The following is a 5,505-nucleotide window of genomic DNA, read 5'->3' on the forward strand; positions in this document are numbered from 1 at the left end:
TCTCAGTGGGTTGTCAAGCGGAGGGGGGGGGGGGGAAAAGGAGCTATGCATTGAAGGAAATAGCTTTGATGCATGAGCACCATTGAGGGCGCGACTGGGCCATGTCTGATAATGTCTGTAGCCATTGATGTGGCCCGTCTCGGGGTCCCCATCCAGGAAGACGGCAGTGACCATCGCAGTTCAGTTAAAGTTGTACGCCAATGTATTCCTTCGTTCGTTAATCGACAGTCCTGACACTCAAAACTGAACAAAAGAGTTGGTAAGTGGGGGTGGGCTCTGTTGATCCAATCAAACAGAAGTCAAGAAAGACAGTTTTATCAAAGTCGTACACGGTTATTTGGTTTATTGAAGCTTGTACGGTGCATAAGTGAGGCTTAGCCAACACCATATGAAAAAAGAGCGGAGGCACTTCGAGTTCAGTTGACTAAATTCAGCAGATAGATGCATGCGAGCAGGCTGTTTGCCTACGAGACATATCATACTAGGGTGTTTGGGGCTATATGCTGTGGCGACGTTGTGGAGATTAAACCATGTTTGTTTCAAAGCAATGATGTTGGTGCTCTCAAAGCACTTCTCCGACTTGCATACATTCTGCGGACCCCGTGCTAGGTCATCTCATGAAGTTACCCTTTCAATTTAAGCCGTAGGTTGTCCCAGCGACGGAATTTCAAGTATCATCAGGTTCAAGCTGTATTGTCACTCCTTCGAATACGAGTAGTGAGGAGTACGAAGTTCAAACATTCACCTAAAATGACGATCAGCGAAACAAGTTTTCAAGCATTCTGTATTCGCTTCTAATAGTGTTTAATCTTCTTCGACTTGGTCTGCCACTTCGGTCCGAAGAACTTCGCAAGTGTAAATTGTGTCAGTCTGTGTTTTTTAGGTTCTCTCAAGGTACAGCCCTCAAATAATCACAAAGTTCGATATGACGCAAACTTTGTGTCTGTGTGGTGATTGCTTCATACACCTCTCTAAAGGCTTCAAGAAACTGCGATGGATTTTGAGACCAGGAGTATTAAGGTCTATAGACGGAGAGCTGCCGAGGTGGAGAAAATCCTCTACATCACACAACTACCGTGGAACATTTGAACCCATGCCAAGGTGAGGTGACGCTTAACCAAAGGCCTTGGTCAGCCACCATAACTTCCTTCCATTATGCGGGAGATGAAACACAACCGTCCGCAGCATACGATAATAGGACTTGCACAGAGGCAGTCTCGACCAACGGACATTTCGAAATGAATAAACGAATTATCAGCAAGCTTTGAATAGGTGAAATACCGCAGTGGTGCTGGACTGCCACGCACTTGTTACCGCGAGCCACTCATCTGCATGATAACAAGATGCTATTGGATGACAACATCGGGCAGGTACCGATTAGACTGATTGGAAAATTGAACACACTTACCTCGATTCTGACGGATACGCTGGTAGTCCACATGTCAGTATGGTCGAGGCTTCACTAGATAGCTTGAAAGCTTTTACATCACTGAGACGTGTCGTTTCTCAAAGATGATCTTATCTGCGGGGATACCACATTCCAGATTTCTCTGTCAGGTTCCATGAACCGAAATTGAAGTTGCAAATTTGCAAGCTTACTTGAGGTCTAGCCCAGCGAGATGACGGTGCCGGGCAGATGCCGATGCGCGAAAAAACAGTTACCCTGCAACATTTTTTGCGGTTCGGCGGGTTAACGGGTTGGTGGGTTGGGGGNGCCGATGCGCGAAAAAACAGTTACCCTGCAACATTTTTTGACGTTCAGCAGGTTGACCGGTTAGTAGGCTGGTGGCCCACAAGGTTGATTCTACTAGGGTGTGTGCATCTGCATATTGCGAAAGCCCATGTGATCGTAGTTTCACTAGAGAGATTTGGCATCTTGCATTCTGCATAAGAAGACTGATTCTGTTGTGTTTGTCGGGCTCCTGCCGCCTTCGAGTCAATATATGAGGAGGAATTAGCGTTATATCTTTGAGAACTCGCGCGTCGTCTTCGTTTGCTCAAGCTCTCCATAGGAACTAGAGAATTTTATTCTGCAACGTCGGTCGTACTAGCTTAAAAGATTTCGCAGGCAAGCCGTACAGTCCAATTGATGTTTCAGTTTTAGCTGGTTTAAAGCGTCTTCAGTTCCACTGCTATAGGCACGCCCGCCAAATAGGTTTGGGTAAGGTGGGCCACATAGCCAATGTCAGAATCTCTCGGCTAAGGGGATAGATAGTATTTGTAGCGGTGAAAAACAATTGTGAGTGCTCTAGTTGTAATGAAGTTGATTATCAGAAGGTAACAAGCACTAACAAATGTCTGTTCTACCAGAATTATGATGGATACAATAGCTAGGTGCACTTGATAAACAGATAAAATACGGAAAGTGGAATAAGCTAAAGGGTGAGGACAACTGCTGTGAGTTCCTGAGTGAAGGTCCGGACGCGGGACGTATCTTCTCTGCAGTATAGTTGACACACGTGTCCCGTAGTTATCCGTGGAGAATTGTGGACCTCGGTGGACATCCGGTCCAGTGTGCGCGCGTGTTGGGCCGAGATGTACGCCTATTTATTGTGTGCGGTGTGAAGAGTGGTATGTCCCTTCGTGTTTGATGCTTGCACGAACATGAATATAACTTGACCTGATGTGGTTGAAATTCGTAAGCCTGGCGCGTGACGCAGGTGGTAACCAGATGAACAGAAACCGACGGGAAGTTGTAGTGTACATGTTGTCGCTAAGTTGCAAGCGGGACAGGAATTGTTACTTGCAACGCGTGAGTGACTACTACAAAGCCTTCGCGACAATGATGATCCGCGTACTGGAGCTGTTCATTTCGCTCGATCTGTCTTTTATTTATTGTTTTGCGCATTTACTTGGGAATTTAGTCATGGTGCTTTTCAATTGCTTTCGGGCTATTGTTTTTGTTGGATCCTCGATTTTTTTGACGAAAATCAGACACATCTCCGAAAGCAAAGTGGTCTCAGTGGACCATTCTTGTCTCCTTTCTTGCTTTTGTTCAATTGCAACCGCTCCAGCTACCTAAATGTGTGTCGTTTTCGGGTCTGGTGGCTTTCAAATGTGTTTGCGATGTGGTTATATACCAGCCGTTCTGTTAAAGTTCCGCGGACGTCGGGTGTAGGTTTCTTGCACCCAACTTGAATGAGTTCCCTTTTTACCCCCAGTGTAGCAGCTCTCCAAGTCTGACACATGATTTGGAACGCACCGGAGGGTGGTCCGTAGTTCAGTCAGCTCCGTGCATCATCCTTGTGCCTAGCACAGGATCACTACATCAATGAACTCTGACCTTTACGTCAAAGTGACAACTTAGTGTCGGATCCATTATATACTGCAACATAAAACAGCGTAACATGATATGAACTGACACAATAGAGCATTATGCCACATAACATAATATTTAATTTGGCATAACAGTCATTGTGCACTCTTGTCTCTTTTGGTTTATTGCGTTTTGCATATTGCTGATAAGATATCTCTATATAGAGTGGAATGAAAGAAACGGTTCTTTGTAACGAAGAGCGTCTTGCTGCCCTGGAGTACCGCAACCCACTTTTGAATTCAAGGGGAATCAATCAATGTAATCAACTGTTTACTAGTTCCTTCAGCATTTTTTTCATTGACACCGCACTGAAGCACAAAAGTCCCGCAAACAAGTCAAGTCAACAAACCAAAGTAATAACAACAAACATGGCTGACAACACTTAATCGCTTACTGTCAAGTAGGTGAATCTAGGACCGTCACAGTTCTACTTGCAATGAGTCGCTTCAGTTCATCTCAGTTTGTCTACACACACCCAAGTACGATTCGCAGATCTCTCGTAGTTGGTGAAGATGCTTGAGGACAGCATCTTTCATCGTACTACATTGTCTGGATAATGTGCACCAGACACATTTGATCAGCAGTCTGATAATCGGGGCAAGTTTCCAGACTGGATAAAAATGCAATGGTCCTTCAGAACAAACATCATTCATTGGAAAGGCCTTGACTAATCCAAGTTTGGGGACAGCGAACAAATAATAATGCTTTTCTACGAATTTTGGCGATAGTGGAGTGATACACAGAAATTGATACACTCTTGCGCTATCCACATTCGTGACACCTGCAAGATAACAACCCACCTTTCACAGAAACGGTGACCACTGGTAAAGTTCGTAAAACTCTGTTAGGAAGGCATAAACCCAGAAACGCCGACGGATATTGAGATTCTAGACTGGGCCCAAATTTGGTCACGATTTCACTGAATCGCTGTGAGCGTTTTCTGCAACAACAGACAACTCTTACAGCGAGGTTGTCTACTAAACTGTTTCGGTCTTACACAATCACGTTAAGTGTCTGATAGGTGATGACACTGGGGCATCATATGTTTGATTTCTTGTTTAGGATATTGGTATAGCAACCTACAAGTACTGAGATGTTTTCTAATTTTCAGCTTTCTATCCCTGGGGAAGCCGCTTTCAAGAATGATGAGTTGCCAGTCGGCATGTTCCATTTGGCGTACTAGATATCTTCCAGTCGAAACCTTCCTCGCAGAACAAGGAGACCCATAGTTCTATTAAGCGGCAAACCTGTCTTGCGTTTAATTCACTAGGGTGGTTTACGTATGCCTTGGTGTTTGGGAATGTCTTTATTTCCGAATCATTTACATGAATGCCAGAGTCACTGAAAAGTAGAAATATATCATCGGTGGAATACCGCTAGACTTCCCTTGTCAGTCAAAGCATGCAAAATGCGAGACAACACTTCCGTTCTCGATGCACCAAGTTATTGATCACAAGAAAACAGAGGACCAGACGTATAATACTTGGTTTCCAAACTACCAGTAGGAAAATTATGAAGCTCAATCAAGCGGCCAAATTGAAATCGACCTTAATATACGAAGTCTATGTAGAATTTCTTAAAATCCTAAAAATCACGGCCATGAAAAGTTGATACATTGGCCTGGAAATTGCTCTCAAATAGCTCACGGTTTATTCGATGCCGATTGATGCTAGGATGTCACTTCACAAATGATGACAAAGAAGAAACAAGCGGAGCAACATTGGCTAACGGGACAAAAATCGTCCAGTTTCAATGAACTTCAGAAGACCAGACATAAATAATATTCAACGCAAAACAAAAGGTTTTCGGTCTCAAGCAGGCAGATGTGATCAGTAAATCATCTGAAAGGGAGATTTCCCCAACACTCCTAGATCTTGCCCAAAATGGAAAACTCGCATGGATTATTTGATTAGATATTACCGTCAATTAGTGATTTTTCGTAGTAATGGACTAGGATGAAGGAATTTTTCATCATCTAACGGAACGACAGAAGTCGCCAAGTGCCGTAAAAGGCTTTTGAGTACATTGAACAGAAGTGACTCATTCAAGCAATTACCATCTTCGTTAGTCTAGTCTAGTCTAATATATACTTGCTTGAAGCCCACCTATTACTACTCTCCACACTTCTAGAGGCAAAACAGTAAATTATGCCGAATCATGTACCAAGCAAAATTTTTCGAATCCACTTC

The sequence above is a fragment of the Opisthorchis viverrini genome, assembly GCF_000715545.1.
Source record: "Opisthorchis viverrini unplaced genomic scaffold opera_v5_51, whole genome shotgun sequence".
NCBI lineage: Eukaryota > Metazoa > Platyhelminthes > Trematoda > Opisthorchiida > Opisthorchiidae > Opisthorchis > Opisthorchis viverrini.